This window comes from Passer domesticus, chromosome 5 (assembly GCF_036417665.1).
Source record: "Passer domesticus isolate bPasDom1 chromosome 5, bPasDom1.hap1, whole genome shotgun sequence".
Lineage (NCBI taxonomy): Eukaryota > Metazoa > Chordata > Aves > Passeriformes > Passeridae > Passer > Passer domesticus.
In genome coordinates, this window is record NC_087478.1 from 43965042 (window position 1) to 43983765 (window position 18724).

Below are 18724 nucleotides of genomic sequence, written 5' to 3' on the forward strand. Positions count from 1 at the left end.
TGGAGATTCAATTTACTTTGAAAGTTGTTCATTATGGAAGGGATGAATGTTATTTATTGGATGTGAATCAAAGGCTAGAAATGACTTTTTCACTGTGAAGTCTATTGTGATGGGTGCAGCGTGATCTAATCTTTTTAATTTTGGCTTTCACACCAGTGGAGATGAAAAGAGATCTGAGCTCATTTATTGGTTGCTAAGTCTTACTGAAGGCCTAAGTACCATTCTTGGTTGCTATGGCCAATCTGACCTCAATCTATGCAGTTTTAGGGACTTAAGCAATCCCTTTTTTATTTAGGAGCATGTACCTTGATTTATGTCCAAAATTGTGCCTGAATGTCTTTGTCTACATGTGATAAATGGTGGTGTACAATTCATCAGTTCTTACAAGTAAACACTGCTGTCCCACTAAAAATATGTTTTGTTCTGAGTTAATGGTATGGAACAAGCCAGTCTCCACAAATAGCTATCTTTTATTGTAGAGAGCCACTGAAAGTTGGAGCAAAGTGAAGGAAATTGGCATTCATCTTCTCTGCCATTAGCATTTCATTTGTGCTCTCTGGTGATGAGACTGTGTGTCCATGGACAATGAAAGGCTAGCATTGTGTTTCCCCGCCTGAATATATAATTGATCAATTATGAATTTATTTATTCTGAACAGATATTAAAAAATCACGAATATGATGTCTTATGCTGTTTGACTGCCACTTTCTTATTACTAACTGCAAAAGTAGTTGCATTCAAATAAACTGTGCCCTAGCTGCAGGAAATTCCCAGTTTCCTAGGCAAGTTCCTTGTTTTCGAGTAATAGCAGATATATGAAACTTCCAGACATGTACTACTTGTGCAGTTCTTAGTGGTGCTTAGTCTTTCATCTATATTGGAACTTCTTTCAGTAGGAGCTGTTCTAAGAGGTAATTGAGAATATAGAGTGGTTTTCACGATATGAGTAGTAAATTTTTTTGCATTGAAATTACTTGTAGCCATTCAAGATGTACACGCACTGAACAGATGTGATACGGAATAGAGAGTAGCAAAAGCAACATATTTTACTGGGTTTTTTGGTCATTATTATTGTTATTATTTAGTTTTTTTGTGAGGGATTTTTTTTTAGATATAGTAGTAATAAATATATAAAACTATACAAAACTGGATGTTAAAATGGCTCCTGCAAAATTTGCTACTGTAGATATACTAGTTCGTAGAGGGAAAAGTCAGATCAATTGCTGATCTTAGTACTTGACAGTATTATAAATATATTGCTTAAAAACCCCAAACTTTTTCTTTTTAAAAATATAAAGAATACCTGGATATAATAGAGTTCAGTATAGCTTTGGACAAAAATCATTCTTCGTTTGTATGCATTTTAAAAGGTAGTGTATTGGAAGAAAAAGTCGTATTTCCTGAAGTCTGATTTTCTTTCGTAGCTCAATTTTAATATTAGGCTACAGTGAAGGTTAGTATTTTAATTGAGCAGTTTTTAGTCCTCCTGAGGTGGATTTTTAACATTTGAATCTATAATGGTGACAGATTTTCCCTGTATACTCAGTAGATGATTGTTGTTGAAATCAATTCTCAGAGATGGAATTTACAAAGGCTTCTGGAACTACTGAGCTGCTTTGCAGCATCAGATTGATAGCAGAATTTGCAGAGGCAGTTCCTTGGGGTTAGTTCACAATACTGCTACTGCTTCAGGGCTTTTAAGAGTTATTCGCAGCTATTCCTAAAAATGGTCTGGGATGTTAGTTACAGAACTAACCTGGATTTTCTTTCTATAAAGGTGCTTTGTAATAGTCCAGTGTTCACCTACTGACTGCTTTATACAGTAAGAAACTCTTAAATTGGTCCTCCACATTTGGAAGTAGATTTATGAGATTTAATGCTTATGAGATAAACACTACCAAACAAAAAGACTATTTTTTTGTAGAGAAATATCTTAGAAAAAAACATTTAAAAATACTAATCGAGAGTACGTTGTTGTTACTATAATGTGTTTCAGTGTTTATTAATTGTTTCTGCAAATGTAAGGAAATAATAGCTAGTTTGCTTATCTTATGAAAATTTTTCATTTAATAGGACAGCAACTAAAGAAGCTTTTTTGAAGGGTTTGTATCTTTTGTCTTTTGCACATTTGTTTTTAGGTTAACTGGTTTCTGCATGCTTAGGCAGAAATTGCTTTTGGAATAAATGTTTGTAAGATCAGGACACACAGTATGTCCTTATTCTACTTCTTAGAATTTGTTAATCTAAAATGCAAGTGTATTATGAAAAGCTACAGAATTCCGCTTCAGAGAAGCGAATGCAGACATTCTGTCTTTGTATTCCAGTAGAGCATAATAAAAGAGTGTGGATTAACTGGCAAAAATGTCACTACCCCCTCGGTGGACTACCTAAGTGAGAGGAAAAAATCCTTATTGTTCCTTCAGTTTAGGAAACTAGTTTCCTTTACTGGAAGTACAGTTTCAGTTTTTGCACCAGACTTTCCTTTTATGAAAATGTATCGTATGATCCATCAAATTGCAATTTGTTGCAAGGAAACAGGAAAATTTATAAGCTTGTTTTAATCAGTGGTCATATGTGAATAAAGTCATTATCATTTCTTGTCAACAGCTGCCTTTTTAGCTGATTTATAGTCCTGGTTTTGAAATAAATGTAAAGCAGTGAAAAATCCCTGTATTTTTGCTCTATTAAATACATGGTTTTGCATGTAATCTTGCCAATAAGATATACATATTTTGGATATATTCATTATGATTTATAATAGTTCACTATGAACTATAATAGTTCACTAATAGTGAATAGTTCACTAATAGTGAATAGTCTGCTTTGTAAGAAAAATAAAGGATTATACAATAATATTATATATAAATAAGTACATGATTATACATCTTGCTGGTTTCTTTTTCCTCCCTCATGTTCTCCATGAGAAGTACACATATTTTCTCACATGTACCCAGAGGGAAGAAGCTGTGATATGTAAAACCACTTTCCATGATTTTTTGAATTTTGGATAAAGCCAAAATTTTAAGTGCAAGATAATTATTCTTTATGTGCAAGAATAAATTTCTGAAAGGAACACTAATTTTGAATAAGTTTTTTTTCTACACCTACAAGGCCACGGTAGGTCATACACTAGTAAAATAATGCAGAAGAATTATAAACTGTGTTGGGTTTTTTTCCCCTTTCCTTTGACACAGTTCACATATTGGGGACACCAAATGAGGCAGCTTCCAGATAAGGTCTATTTTACCCAGCCTGCTCTTGCCCCTGCCCATAAATATTGAGCAAGGTGTTTGGTTTACAGGTAAAAGCCCTTGGTTCCTCTTCCCTTCAACTGGGACAACAGAGTCACCCACCTGAGGCTGGGGGCAATCCTCTTGCTCTCACACAAGCAAACACCACATATTTGTCTCTATCACAGTCAACATTTGTTGTCACACATGCATTTGTATTTGCCCAATTGATCTAAGGCTACTAATGTATTCTTATTCTTAATTTCTTGGTGTAATTTGCCATAGCTCAGTGTCTGACTCTCCACAGTTCTTGCCTCTCCTTTGAGATATCTTATTGATTCAAGTTTTGTGGAGGATTGAAGCAGTGTCTCGGTTGCTCATGTTGTTATTTTGCCTGCACAGGAGGACTTTCAAATTTGATGATGAATAGCACAAACTCCTTTAATATCTGATGGTTGATCCAGGTATCAACATGCCATCCCTTCTCTCCTTCTCATCATCATGTCTATTGTTTGTGTATCACTCTGCAGACCAAAGATACTTGAGAACAGAGTAATTTGGATTAAATCATCCAGTATTCAGTAACAGTCTTCCTATGCACTTAATGAGATAAGGGTCCTATCCAAAACAGGAAAAAGATAGCTGTGTAATTAAACATGTTATAATGAGGTCCAGTTCTGATTTCATAATCAACCTTAATTTTGGTTCCTCTCTTATTGTTTATCTGAAAATTCTGTACCCTCTATCATAATCATTAATATTAATTTCTGTGGTTTTGTAGAGAGAGAGTGTGTGTGTATGGTTAGCTTAAAGTTTGTGAGAATTGCAGCTTTGAACAGCATCCATTTTGTTGAAATGAACTGGCAACCAAAATACACCCACAAGGTTGTCTGAATATTATTTCACATATTGTTTGGTTTGCTGTAAATCAATAGATTCTATCAGAGCCTGGCTGAGTGAGAGCACTTTGCTTTGTCTCTCTCTATCAATTTTATCATCTTCAATCATCTTGATGATACTATTGACCAATTATATAAAAAAATTTCAGGCCTCAAGTACAGGGTGACATGTCATTTTCTCTTTAGAATGCAAGAAAGAAGTAGTTACCACCTCTTTGACTGGAGATATTTTGGGCCACTTGCTCTTTGAGTCTGCTTGAACTGCAGGCCAAGCTGTCCTCCACTAAACTAAATACCTTTGTGATGTGGAGCACCTGAGGAAGGGTCAGCTGGTTGGCTGTGCTGTGATTGTGTGCACAGAGGAGTGAGCAGGAGCATTTCATTGCAGCAGCTTTGCGACCTGGGCCAGCAGTGTCAGAGAAACTGCTGGTCCTGTCTCCTCTTTGTCAAAGAAAGGACTTGTAAAGCTTTGCTGAAAACTAATCTTTTTCGTTCTCTGGTAGGGCTAGTTTTCAGCTGGATCAATCACTTGATCCAGCTGACTGCATGGCTGCTCACATCCTGGTGCCTGCGTTGGAGAGGCAGCTCTAGCAGGGCACGAGGCTGGAGAGGGCAGGCCAGCCCTTTGGGCTGGGTCCATCCTGAGCCCTCAGCAGGAGCTAAAGCAGTGTTTGTGGACAGGCAGCTCTGTTACACTCCTGCCCCTCTTGCTCCTGCACTTTCTGGAGCAAAAGCCATCTGCCTTGGTGATTTTGAGTGTCAAATAATGCGTGATTAGGATGCTTCTCTGCACTTGCACCTTGAAAGAGATCTGATCCAGTGTTTCTTGCTACACACTGTTAGTGTCATTTCTTGCAAAAAAAGCTTTTGGAACAGTCTGTAGGTCAATCTGTTAGACAAAGATATTATTCCCTCAAACCTGAATGAGAATGTAGACCCCCTTGAATTCTAGTTTCAATTCTCAATGCTCTAAACGTGCCATGCTGTGATTAAATTGCAGGTGTGCTACTAAAATTGATAGGTTACATTTTCCAGAGGTGCCTTTTACTGCTGTGAGGTTTTTTTTTTAAGTCTGTCAAGGTATTTCCTTTAGCTTCTTCTGCTTTTGTTCAGTCTACTGTTATTGATTGCATAGGTTCCAGCCCTCTGCTTTAAAGAGATAGGAGAAGTTTGCTCTTTCATTTCTTGCTAGTAAATCCTCAAGCACTTCCACAAAATCATCTTTATCTTCAATAACAGCTGTCATCTTCCTCTGGGCCGGTGGCATCAGAAAATGGTGGCAGTGTACTCCTGGCTGATGGCATGGACTTGAATAGAGAAATTAATTTTTGTAGTGCTATTCTCAGCTTTCAACATTAAATTTTTAAATTTTGCTACAGCAACTATACTATATAGGCAGCAACATGATCTCTTACAAATAACTAGAGTAGCTATCTTATGTTCATTACTGTTTAATATCTTCTTAAAAATCTGTATTCCTGTTCTTGTGACAGGGCCTTTGCATCTAAGAACGGAAAACTAAGGCATCCAAGACCTTCACTTGGCCATCAGCTGGAAACCATAGATTTGAAAAATGATCTCATTGTTGGAAAGTGAACCAGCCTTCATTTTGCTGTTTAACATTTGGTTTCCGTCACTGAGGAAGTATGGTAAATTGAAAGAGAGTGAATGTGATGGGGGCACTGTTAGATTCTCTGTCAAATTAAACTATGAGCTTGGCATGTCTTGGCAGGGTTGTTGCATTGACACAGATGGCAACTGTACTGTCCCATACCAGGAATGCTGATTTGAGCAGACTGCTCTTCTTTCTATGAGGGGAATACAAATTCACACCTAACATTCAATGAAGTGCAACAGACACTAAAAAAAAGCACATAATGCAGAATATTATTTCCTCATAAATTTTACGCATTTGAAAATTTTTATTAGAAAGCAAACTATTTGCTAATAGGTTGAAGTGCATGGTATTAGAAAATTGTTTTATGGAAGAAGGAACTCCTAAGAGGATCTGATAAAAAAAAATTGCCTATGTGAATAACTGTATGCTGATATTGAAGAAAATAACCATCATCATAGCAAGTAACTTGCCATGATGATACAACTGTCTGCACTCCACTGCTCTCTGCATTCATCACATTGGTTCAAACTTATTGCACAAATCTGACATTTTTCTTTCTGTTTACTGGCTTCCATGTCCATGAAATGGTCTTTAAAGCTAATATTTGTCATTACACGTTCTTTATATTTAGAAATTCTTCACCATTCTAGATATAATAAAAAGCAGTATACAGATATATTCTTTGCACCATGATAAACATTTGGATTGTCAATTTGCTTTAGCATTTGATTGAAAACAAAAGACAAGAGTTATCTACTACCTACTCTTTGTGTGTATATATTAATATATGTATATTCACATCAGTTTATTGTGCAACCTCTAGACTTACCCATACACACCAAAGCTCCAAATCTCTTCTGTAATGCATAGTTTGATTTTTCAGTAAGTACATATTTTTTCAGTAAGTGGGTACTATATATTCATATAGTATGTATTTCAGTAAGTACATATTTCATATAGAGGTTAAGGCTTTAATACATTGGAAAAATAAAAAGCCAGTTCTGTTTCTTCTAGATTGTTTGGAGTTCTGGCACGCTGTGCACACAGCTCTTGAACAGAGACTGTCTGCAGGGCCTAATAACTACAAAGAGGAAAAATTGTGTTCATACAGTGTTGCAGTAGTTCTCCAACACGGGAGAATAGCCCCTCCTTTCTCTGGATTTTCACGGGATGCATTTTGTCACCTCTTACTCAGTACCGAGTGTTTTGTAGGCTCCCTTGCTGTTAGCAAGTTGTTATAAGTTGCTATTGTGTTTTTCTTTCCATAACCACTTCTTCCTGTTTGTGTGCCTGAGAGCAGAGATTTTTTTATTTTAAGAACGATTTACTCAAATTGAAATGAGATTAGCTGGGCTGGCAGGGAAAACCATTCTGAGGGACTGTCTGCCTAAACACGCCCTCTCCTTTGGATGAGAGCAATTCCCCAGCTTAGAGTTTTTAGTAGTCCCCTTGGGCAATCTGTAGAGAGCAGTAACTTCTTTTGCATTTGACTAGTCAGTTTTGGCCACCTGGTGACTCATAGATCTCGTCTCAAAATGACACCTTTTTGGTATATTCCAGTTGGGATAATAATAATGGAAAAGTTGAAACAGGTAAAAGAAAAAGTACCATTTTATTCATGTGGAGGCCATTCAAATAAATAATACAAGTTAATTCTCAGTATGTCTCTCTCTAAAACAAGTGATTGACATTAAAAAAGTGGGTTTTTCCTAGATTTAAATAGAAAGCACCATAGAGGAAAGACTTTCCGAGTGTGTTTTTCCACAGTAGAGGTGGTATTCCAATGTATCTCTGAATATTCAGACTGATTTCTTTTTTTTAAAATCCATTTTCTGATAGTGTCCCCTGCATTTTTCTAGAAACAGGGAAAGTTGGGCAAGAGTTTGAGAAGTGCCCCACTTTGCAGCCAGCTGGCTTTCCCTGTTCTGATTACGTGGCTCAGTATCCCTCCACCTCACTTATTTTCCAGCTTTTGGGGTTTTGGTTTATGAGGTCTGAGGTGTTTCCTTCATTCCAATCCATGTATCCATCTCTGCAGGGTGATAGAGCACGGGGAAGCAGCTGGGACTGGGGTGAGCTGTCAGCCACAGTCCGTGCAATGGGTTAGAGGTGACTTCTCCAGTTGGTACACAAGGTCTCCTTGTGACAGGGGGCCAGCATCGTGAACCTCAGCACTGGAGGGCTGCTGCCATGATCCTCCCCCAGCCTGCCCAGCCAGGCTTGGCACCAGCCACATCTGAAGACTTCAGGCTAGAGAGGCAGGAGATGCTCTTGCAAGGTTTCTATGGAGACAGAGGTGGAAGATGAGAGACAACTAATAAGAGGCCAACTCAGACAGCTCCTGGATAGTGATTTGAAAATAAGGACTTTTAAAAATAACCCTTTACCTTATTTTCCCCCACCTAATCTTTGTTTCTGAAGAAAGAAATGAGAAAGGCAGTGGGTTGCCAGCAGCACTGAATGAGAGCTCTCACTCACCACTTTCATCTGTTGGCTGTCATGCAAGACCTGTAAATAGCAGTTTACTAAAACTGGCTGCAGGCTTATAAAGTGTGTAGTAATTGTAATTTTGGACTAGAAGAAAATGTGAAATGCATTTGAAAGGTGTTTTTCCACCCCTATTTTTGTCCTTTTGAATGCGGTAATTTCAAGGATGGCACAAAGACTCTTTCTAAGCCATGAACTCGCACTAGATATTAACTGTGGCAAAATATATGTATACTTTACTGCATTCAAAATATTTTTGGTGTGTTTTACCCATATGGCAAACAAGGTCTAGGTTGTTATTCCCTTTAATCTGTATTGTTTCTCTATCCTTCACAGCGTTGTCCCTACACTGACAACTTCTGATGTAGACATTAGAATATTTCAGGAAAACATGTATGAAGTTTTTTCCAAGAAAGTTCTTAGAAGAAGGTCATCATGTATCAGTGACAAAGAGAATTCTTTGCCAATTCTCTGTTTTACTTTTTTTTTTCTTTCTCCTCAAAAGGTTTAGGAGGTGGGAAATAAAGATTGTATAAATTCCTTGCATAAAATTTAAAACTTATACAACAGGCCATAATTGGAATTAAGGGTGAATTTTGTGCTTTCAGTCTCATGCTGGATTGATTTTTGCTGCTGTTACATTAATGTGACGCTTGGATGTTTTTTTCTGTATTAACCTTTAGAATACAGAAACTAGACGAGATTGCAACTCAGCTCCTTAATTTTAAAAAATCTATTGAGAAATTAAAAACAAAGAAAAAATAGTACACTCAGGAGAGGTGGGAAGTTCACAACTTAATATAATGATCCATGCTGATGCTAAACCAGAATGAGAAGACCAGCTAGTTGATATCCTTTTGCATTTGTGTGCCTCTTCTCAGACTGGTGTCCTGTTCTATCCCTCTGACCAATGCCTTAGGAATCCAGGGAAACCTGGGCAGAGGTTGTGTGTTCTCTGCCTTCTCTGTCCTGTCACATGTGCACAGGAATATTTCTATTTTCCATATTGTACCCAGAGTCTGATTTTCTCCCCAAGGCCACTTGTGCATCTGGTGGGCATGTCTGTGAGCATGTGGCTGTGTGATGCTGCTGAGAAAACTCTCCAGAGAAACTAAGTGGTGGCAAAGATCAGAAATCAGCTGTTTGTGGAAACTGGAATCACTGCTGGTTGATTTAGGTAAAGTTCAGCTGGAATCAATTCCTTCACTTCATACCTCAGATGAGAGGCACTTCTGATATTTTAGAGAAAAAAATCTCTTTGTGTGGACAAGTGGGAGCAGAGAACAAAGTGTCTGGTTAATTTGAATGAGAAAAGTTATTTTGCTGGAAAAGGGCATATGCACAAGTAGGGAATTTGAACTCTGCATTTAGCAAAAATTTTTTTCTAAAGTATCATACAAAAATTCAATAACCTTTAGAAAAGTTACCAAAACTTAAGCGCCATTATGGTATCAACCAAATAAATTTAATTTACCTCTAAATGCAAATTGTTGTAGGTTATGTAGGTCTCCATTACACAGACATTTCATTTTTTCCCAGTCTTGATTTGGAAGCAGAGAGAAGAAAAGGAGTAAGGTGTTGAGGAAGAAGTATCTAAGGCTTATTTTAATTAATAGTGATTTAAGTATGAGCAATTTCCAGCATCTTAGTATTACTTACAGAAAAGAAGAAAATGGTTACTGTCTACCAGGAGTTTTATTTTTCCCTTTGATGTACTCTGCATTCCTCCTGTTGATCATAATATACTTAACAGTTGTGCTTGCAGACTTGAAAGTGTAACACATGCTGATTTGTCCTCCCAGAGGCATGCTAGATTTGACATGCAATACACAATTTGACTTTTTAAAATACTGTATTTGTCACTGTTGAAAAGCTTCTAAGACTATAAACATCATTATTTCATAAAAAAACAACATCAAAACCAACTGCAAAACACATCAATTGCTACAGCTTGCTGTACATATACAGGTATTTGTACATATACACAGGTATAAGTTTAGAATATTCATAAAAAATATTGAATGTTGAAACGATGTAGGAACCATAATATTCAAAAGCCATTTTCAGTAGTTTTTTACTGCTGTAAAAGAATCCCTCTGGTCCTAGAATTGGTCTTCCACAGCACCATGCCTGGTAAGTGCTGCTTTGAGTATCTCTTAGAGATGCCAGAATAAAAGTAGGGTTATACTGCTATCAGTACAGAAAGCAGGTCACTTTCCAGGGACAGTCAACAAAATTTGGACAGTCAGGTAAATGTGGAAAGTCCCCTGGGAAGGTGATCTAGGCACTTAGATACTTCCTAAATTTTATAGCATATTATAGAATTTCCTGACTTTTAAATATTGCACCACAAACCAGCAGTGGAAATGCTGCCAGGAGGATTGGTAGACATACCTATCCATTTGTGGAAAATAATTGTATGTAAAAAATTTGTATGTATGTAGTGAGGGTAGCACCCATCGCCACAGCCTGGGAACATAATTAATTAAAATATTATTTTAATGTTCTTTTTGAACTAGCTCTGCTGGCACAATTTAAGCTCAAACTTAATATATTTAATGATGTTTAATAATATTTAGATTAGTCCAGCTGGCATGAGTCACACTAAGGGAAAAAAAGGATAACAGTTTTCATATCATTCACTTAGATACTCACGTGATAGGTCCTAACACATGTCTGTAGAGATGGAAGTGTTAACTTATGGTAGTGCCACTGCAGGGCACTTTCAGGGTGTAGGAAGCAAATGTTAACTTTCTCTGAATGTTTCTTTTGGAAGAGATATTTAGGAAGTGATTTTGCAGCCTTGGTTCTGCTTCTGTGTAGGATTTTGCTTTGGTTTTGTTTTTTTTTAATCTGTCCTTATGAGTTTTTCTTTTGTTGCTTTACTAATTTCATTGTTCTGGAATGTTGCACTCATGTGAGATAGTGCCCTTGGAGTGAATCAGAGAGAGAGAGGAGGGGGCTTTGAAGCAACTTGAGCTAATGTGATTCATCCCTCAAATTATCCGTGTTCCACAGGACTCTCTGCCTGGTGAGTATATGATAGCCATCCATCAGCATTTGTAATTCTGCAGAGGTTGTTTCAGGCAGAGGTCAGATTTGTACAGCTTTTGTTAGAAGAAAGGGAGAGCAACTTGTTAGAAAATCTATTTAATTTTTCCCCCTCCTCCATGTGGAATTCTCTCCTTAAATGTTTTTTTTTCCACTATTGTTTTTCTTTAAATATTCTCAGAAATGTAAAGTGCATTGACAGAGAGGACAATTTCTTAGTTTAGCAAATCTCACTAACCAATGCTGTTTTCTACTGTTCCATCTTATTTTTTCCCTTCTTAAAGCCATCTCATTATAACTATCATATCTTCCATGTCACACTAAGTGATTCAGTGAATCTGGTGAAATATAGACAAATGTGTTCCCTTGGCCATTGGTTAAGTTATCATCAGTTCTCTCTAATTGAAAGAAATTGTGTCTTATTTTTGAACTTGATCATTCTCCATCAATCTCCTTTCCTTCCATTTTATTCTTTTTGGTTGGCTCAGGATAAATGCTCTGTTTCTCAGAGGGGTTTTTTTACCTCTTCTGAGCAGGTTGCTGAGCCATCAGCTTTCTTGGGATTGTGTATAAAGTGGCAGTTTTGGCCAGGCTGAATATTTGTTAAGGTAAAGGAATCAACTAGCAGGTCAGAAGGCTTTCCTGCATGCTGATTTAAATGCTCAAATGCTCAGAAATGCTATGGTTAATTTAAATACAGTCATAACTTTAATTTAAAGAGGGTCAGCTCAGGAAAGACTCATGGACCAAAATAACATAGCAGAGTTGACTGCTAGAGTAGTCATAAGCCTTCTGGCAGGAGTGTGCTGGGAGGAGAGAGTTTCTTAGAAAAGGAATTTACTGCTGTGTTCCCAGGATGAATGGGTTGAAACAAGAATTTGGGGGGGTGGGGGCAGAGAAGTCTCTCTGTCCTATGATAAAGTTAGTTGAGATTTCTCTCCTTACATGAGGACATTTTGAGGAGAAGGTGACCAGAGAAGAACCAGGTAATGTTTCTTCTGCTGCTCAGGAAGAACAAGTTTTAAAACCCTTTCTGGCAGTGTGAAGCTGAGTTGTGGAACTCAGTGCCAGAGGAAATTAAGGAGGACAAAGGTGTAAGTTAAAAATGGAATTAGTGAGGTTCTTGGAGGGTAGACATCACAGTGGCTGTAAAATGTAACTGTCATCATGTACCCTCTTCATTCAAGTTAACTTTAAATCTCCAGTTTAACCAGAAAGTGGGAGGAATATGTCCTAGTTTTATAATCTTCCTTGACTGCCTGCTCTGAGCCATGTTCAAGGACATGCATACAAAGCACTGGCAGGACTATTTGTGCAGGTCATGGGGCTTGGATTTTTTTTCTTCAGAAATGAGATGCTTATTTCACTGTTTAGTTCTGTATTTTTAAAAAGTTGCATTGAAAATGAATTCTTAAATTATAGTATTCAGCCCTTGCTCTGATTTTCATAGGAGGCAATGCACAGGTGTTCATTAGGAACCTGTAGTGATCAAAAATCTTGGATCTTTTACCAGAGTTGTCTTCTCTTTGTGCAGCTCCGGGTCTCTTGTAGGAATTCGGTTACATCATTATCACCGCATTCCGTGCTTACAGAATGAATTCAGCTGGGATCTTGGATCCCACTTTTGTGCTTCTAGAAACTGCATCCTGTGGTTTCCTCTATTGCATTTGAGATGGTTTCTGTTCTTTAAAGTTAAACCAGGAGCAGCTTAATTTTGTGTCAGGCTAGCAGATTTTTACGTCACACTTGTAATTTTGTGTCAGACAAGATAGATTTAATAGATCTGACTCTTTCTCTCACTGATAGTTTTTTTCTTTTTATTTTGTACTGGCACAGAAAGGGGGTTTGGCTGAATACAATATATTTAAAGTTTAATTTTCTATTAAAAGTTTAATAATTAGGAAAGAAAAAATACCAGAAATTGCTTGTTAGTATTTTTTTTCCCGTAGCTTCTTGATCGATAGCAGTCTTCAATGTTTTCAGAATCAGCCCATTAAAACATATTTGAAGCTTAAATTCCAGGTTTATGGTAGTATGCTGGTTATTTCTGAAAAAATGTGGCTGGCACTTAGTAAATTATGCTGTTGAGTTCTTCAGTCTTAAAACAAATATCTACCAGTGCATCTCAGTCCATTCCTCACTGTTCTTTCATTATTCTATTCTCAGTTCCTGGAAGAAGTAAGATAAGACTCGGAAACTGGTGGGGATGGATTTTGGTGAGTGGGAGAGACATTAACAGGACTGAAGGTTGATAGCTACTTTAGATTTTTAAAATCCCTTCTTGGACTTTGAAGTTTAGTATATTTAGTAACGGAAAAAAATGCTAATTTAATTAGCATTTTCATTTATGGATAATTCTGTTTCAAGTTGTCCCCTCCCAAGACTAGTTTTAATATTGGTGTTATCTGTTCCAAGAAAATAGACTGCAAAGATTGCTTTTAGGTTGTGGCTTGGGAATTTACTTAAACATGAATCCCTGAGGAGGAGAATCACTTGAGTTCTCTTTAGCTCTACCTTAATTGCATTGAAAAGTTTCAGGAGATAGTTATATGAAATATCCTCCATAACTTAGATATTTGTGGAAAATTATTTTAGAGTAAAAATAGTAAGTTTACTTGAGTTACCAGTTCATAATTTTGGATTGTGTAAAAAATAGCCCATATATTTTGGGATGAACATTGATTCTCTTGGTATATATATATATAATTAGTACTGCATCCAACATTTTGGTGGAATTATACCACTTAGATGTATACCTCTTTTAAGCCTTGAACCTGAGTTCCTGTAAAATGTTTTCTGTTTATATTAAACAGTACAGCAATATGGATTGTTAAAGCCCAGGGAAACGTGTCATTTTGTCTTTATTGCAAATCTTGTTGGAATGCAAGTGCATATGATGGCACGTGCTTCCTTTGTCTACTAGAATTCCAAAATCCAAGGAACACTGTTACAAAATTTTGCTATTCTAATCCACATTTTATGTGTTTGCACAGCAAAATTTAAATTACTGAAGCCTAGAGATTCAGAAGTTGTAAGCTTATATTTCATATCTGGTTCCTGAAAATGCCTCCTTTTCCTGGAAGAAGATCTGAGATGATTCACATTGGTCAGAAACAGCCCCAAGTTCCCAAGCACCAAAGATCTTAGTATTTCTTAGGTCTTCCTAGCTTGATTTCAACCTAATTTGGCAGACAAATTGTAGTTGACCTCAGACAGAATAATTCAGATGTTTGAGCCTCTTAGATGTGTAGCCAAAAGCGAATTGTCTTGTTGCATGTATTTTTAAACATCTGCAAGCTGAGCTGAGAAGCAGAATGCAAATTCTAGGACTTGAAGATACCTGTGAGATCATGAAAATTCCTTTGGGACTGCAGTGAATCCTGGTGCCTATGAACACCATTTTTTTTCCTAGACATGGTATATTTAGAAATTTAGAATTTGCTTTAATTTCTGGTAACAGAAGTAAAAATGACAATAGAAGCAGCTCATAAATAATTTAATAGTAAATGTATAGTCTGAGATAATACCTTTTGTTGAACCTTTTAATACCTATTCCATGAGGACTGAAGGAATTGTTTCCTGCAGTTTGTATTTCTGTTTTACTGGGATAGAAGAATAATTTTTTTGTTCATGCATGAAAAAAAAGTTGTAGCAAATTAACACCAGCAGAATTGGTTCTTTCAATAGCTTTCTTTTAGTTAAGTAAGTACCAGTACACAGACAAATGATATTTTCAATAGATTGCAGAGGAATTCCCATGCCTCCTAGGAATAAGAACTAACTAACTTCTCAGCTCACAATAAGTGGGGTTTAGGTGGGAGCTTTGAGTACTCAGAAAATTTGGCTAATAAAAGATATGATGATTATTTTACTTAATTAAATGTTGAGTATATCTCTATAAATTCCCTACATTATACAGTAATGTTTGCTTGAGATATTTGATTCTCTGGGTTTTTTTAGAAGTAGACCAAGTTTCAGCCTAAGTTTGAAGGAGAATTGTGTCTAAACACTGAGTTTTGAAAAGCTTTTATTGTTTGAAATTGCTGGTTTGATTCAAGAATGGGATTGTTTGGTCCTGTACTAATATAAAGCCTATAAAATGGGCTCTGATGAGATTTTTTTCTGTGGAGGCTGTTCTTATAAGCACCTATAATACAGGATACTCTTGACTATGAAAGACATGGTTCTTTTTATAACCGTAAGCTCTTTTGGCCAAACTTCTGTCTAGTCATCGGTCTATAACATACACTCACCCTCTTCTACCAGCCATCCTGAACAAAGTCACATGTCAGTGCTTGTTGGAAAAAACTAGTCTGTGCACTGATTCATAAGATCCTCTCAAATTTTTGATAAGTTTTAATATGTTTTCAGAAGCATCACAGGCGTCAATTAAAACAAAAGGTCTCATGCCCTAAGGAGATGGGTGAGCGGCACCATGTTTAGATGACTTTGTGTTTTGTGCTATTACCCAACACAAACTGAGTAGGTTTTCAACTTGCCTTGGGCTTCCTTAGTTTATAGGGTCTTAGTCTATAGGGTTACTGGTTCTAAAAGCTCTTGTGTTGTGAAACTGAAGGCAATAAATTACATGGGACCCCACAAGTTTGTGAGTTCACTTGGCATCCCCATACAGGATCTGCTGCCAGTATGCATCCACAGATGAGACCAAACCTACTGTCATCTCTCCACAGAGACCCCCTTTCTTCTGAAATCTTGTTTTCGAAAATAGACAAATACTTTGGACTAGGATAACAAGTTTTCATTTTGAGTCTTAGCAGTAGAAGCCACAATAGAAATTGCCATGTTTTTCCAATGATATTGGGATCATGTTTGACTCTTCACCTTCAGTAAGGAGGTATGCAGGAGCTGCTTCTCTGAATAGTCCCCTCCCTGATCTCATTGGACTAGAATACTTCTAACATCCTGCCAGTGATAACTGAGTGTGCTATCTTTTGCAGCCAGTGAAGGTAAGGAGCTGTGGTTATGATCATTTTCCCCATCTGTATCATGGAAATTAGCTGTGGTTTTCTCTCACAGGCCTCAGAAAAATGTTTGCCTTGAGTTTTGGAAGTTTGAGATGGAGAAAAAGGAAACTCAGCTCCTTTCCATAAAGCAAAATATCCAGGAACAAAATCCAGATGGGAATTCAAGTGTATTTTTGAGCACTAGGTCACCATATTTAGGAGCAATGATTTTGTATATCAGCAATGAGGAGTAAGCAGTGGCCTTAGCTGCTGCAATTTCAATTTAGGATAATAGACTATTGTAGCTTTCTGACTATATACATTAAAACAGGTTGGCATACCTATACCTGATCCAGAAGAAACATTTTAGAACTGCATCCTTAAATAACTTTTAACTTAGATAGGAATCTTTTAAAATTCATGTTTTAAAGGTGCCAATGATTCACAAGGATGCACATTGTCTGGAAAAACAAAGCTCCTCTGAGACTGGCAGTTTTGGAATGTTGAGCTCAAAAACAGCTGTCTGAGCAGTGTTCCAGGAGAGTATAAACATGGAGGGAGATCTGCTACGTCCTATTTGAAAAAAGCAATAGTGTGGTGTGGTTTTCTGGAGTTTTCTTTCCTCCAAACTGTGATGCGTTTGATTAACTAATGTTTTTGACAATGTCTGATCATGAAGTAAACTGAAGTGTAGAGCCTGTTTGAGAACTAGTTCAGCTGTGCAATTAAGGCTAATTTACTGTGAGTTCAAAAGGAGTTTTTTTCAGGGAAAAAAATTGGGAGCTATGAAGTCAAGCTTTTGTGTGAGCCTAAGTGTATTTTGCAGGTTAGCTGTTCTTGTGGGTGTATTCCTATCATGTCTAAAGACAGCAAGGAACGTGTCTTTGTCACAGAGCAACTCCAACTGTATAATTCCAAATGAAGATGTCATCTGTATTGTGGAAGACACCCTTTTTGCTTTCTATTTTTCAGGACTTGCTGACAGAGCAGCAAATTTACCACCAGTCACCTTTGTCTCACCTTGCACTTTCCCTCCACAGATGCAGGGGTCTTGCTGAGCCACTGCCGATGCTCGGAGGCTGTGCTGAACAGGAAGATTGCAGTGAACCTCTTCCCATGTCCTGGGGGAGCCAAGTGTGGCAAAACCCTCCAGGGAGGTGACACAGGTGCGTGAAAAATGTTGGGAATGTGGCTCCATATTGATTTTATATTAATGTTTGACATGCAGAGTGGGAATAATATTCCAGTGGCAATTCATCTCAAGACATGCACTATTATACAAAACAAATGTCAGTGTTTGCCCTCCATGCATGCAGCCATCTGAATCATGCAGATATTTTGAAGATTTTGAAATTTAGGTTGTCCACTCCTCTTTCTTAGCAGAGAAAAATTAATTAGTGTTCCCTGAAATCATTGCTAGGAGAATAATATCAGGGATATTTTTTCTACTCCTTTTGCTCTTCTTCAGAGACTTTGAGCAACATTAAATTTTCAGGCTCACCAACAAAATAAATGCTGAGGTCTGATCCTGTTCTTCTCCTGCTCTCTGCTGCACCTTCCTGTATCTCCCTCAGCCTTTCTGATGACTTGTTAGTGAAAGTCCCATTTCAGATTGTCAGTATCAGAGCACAGAGATAGAAGGCTGATTTGAAGCATAAATATATTCTGATAAATCACAAGTCAGTGATTGCTAAAAATGAAATTTTGATAAAAATTTGAGTCAAGTTCTGAAAAACACAAGCCAGACCTCATAAGCAATTCTGATACTTTTAATGAATATGCTGGTTTCTATGCTATTACAATTATGATCAGGTGCAATGAGAAACTTTTGCAATTTTGTGGTCAGTGAAAAGTGCATACTTCATAGGTAGAGACTGAAATCCACTATTCCTGTAGTCAAAAAATGTGCACAAAAAAGGGAAAAATTATTTCCACACTCTGTACTGTCAGAGAACAAAGGCCGATGATGTGGGAATGCTCTGAAACTTGCAGAGAGGTTGTGTTCTCCTCTGCTGAGAATGACATCTGTAAACATCATGGTGGGAACACTCTTCACTGATGCTTGGAGAGAAACGCCCAATTGACTTAATTTTATTGCCTGAGAAATAATTTGAATAATGTGAAATAATTCAATTGTCTCTATTCTGAACCTGAAGGCAAGGCTGAAAAATTCAGGGTGTGAGTTTCCATTGGTGACTGAAATCAACCAGATTGGGGAGACTTGTATGACTTGTGCAGTAGCTGGTCCTTCTGTGATCAGGACTTGATTCTCACTGCAAATTTTCTGGAGCTGTCTGCTCGTTTCTGTGGTCTTTATTTTCCTAGAGACAGGGAAAAATTAAAATGAGTAAGTTATCATGTCAGTACGCTTTAGGAAAGCAAAAATACTATTTTCATTAAACCAAATATGTTCTTAGAAGAAATTACTTTCCTTTGGTCAGAGAAAGGATGGTATCCTCACTTCCAGTTTCCCCT

The 18724-nt window shown here is 37.2% G+C and overlaps 1 long non-coding RNA gene across 1 annotated transcript in view; it reads left to right on the top strand.

The window, feature by feature from the left end:
* The first annotated feature begins 17292 nt into the window (after positions 1–17292).
* LOC135300403 (uncharacterized) overlaps positions 17293–18724 on the top strand; it is a 52386-nt gene continuing 50954 nt past the window's right edge. Inside the window, exon 1 of the long non-coding RNA XR_010362296.1 lies at positions 17293–17415. This is a non-coding gene — a long non-coding RNA (uncharacterized LOC135300403). The remainder of the gene's footprint in view (positions 17416–18724) is intronic.